The 782-nt window shown below is 57.2% G+C and overlaps 1 protein-coding gene across 1 annotated transcript in view; it reads right to left on the bottom strand.

Moving 5' to 3' along the window:
• Positions 1-782, bottom strand: part of LOC104625838 (peptidase inhibitor R3HDML-like) — a 5,195-nt gene that overhangs the window by 1,854 nt on the left and 2,559 nt on the right.

Raw genomic sequence — 782 nt, 5'->3', positions numbered from 1 at the left:
GGATGCTGTGCCCGTCACAGGCAGCGCTTTGTCACCAGAAGGTGATTTCCCACTGTCCCTCTTCTGCCTGCAGCCCTGCAAGGGGCTGCCTTGCCAAGCTCGCTTAAACGAGCAGCGAGTCTGGGTCAGTTCTCTGATTTACCCAGATTAGTTCCCAAACCTCACCCTGAACCATCGCTGGCAGCTTACCCTACACACAGGGAGGTAAAACAGAACCAGAAGCTCCTCCCAAAACTTCTCCCAGCTGAATCTCTTCCGTAAAAAACCTATCTATCTTGCCTGTTTGCAGCCTGGAGCATCCCCACGGACGAGCCGCACGGGGAGGCAGACGCTCAGGTAAAGGTTGGAGCCAGGCAGAGGGTAATTAGGGGCTGGCCCCACTTTGTCCCTGACTGAGCAGGGGAGCAGAGGGAGGTTTCCCACCCTGTGCTGGCCGGGCTGCCGGAGGATGTACCAGGGGATGAAGGGGCTGCATTCCTGGGACACTGAATACAACCGGGTGCTATAAAGCTGCTCCACCACAGAGGAGAGGATTTGTGCTTGGCAAAAGCACAAAGGGGCGTTTTTTTTCCCTCTTTATCCCCCCTTTGAGGTGCTAGTGGGGTAACAAGGAGAAAAAGGCCAAAGCAGGGAAAAAAGCTTTAAAAAAATGAAAACCTCCTAGCCAACTGGCCAGAAGGTCCCAGCTGCGCTCCAGTGGGCTGCGAGCCCCTGGGACCTCCAAGCAAGCAGCCGGGTTCCTGCGGGGCGCGGGGTGGGAGGGCATTGCCGCAGGCTGCCCG

This window comes from Phaethon lepturus, unplaced genomic scaffold (assembly GCF_000687285.1).
Source record: "Phaethon lepturus isolate BGI_N335 unplaced genomic scaffold, ASM68728v1 scaffold25748, whole genome shotgun sequence".
In the NCBI taxonomy this organism is placed as follows: Eukaryota; Metazoa; Chordata; class Aves; order Phaethontiformes; family Phaethontidae; genus Phaethon; species Phaethon lepturus.
The sequence above is the reverse complement of the archived record's forward strand: the minus strand, read 5'-3'. Positions and strand labels throughout refer to the sequence as shown.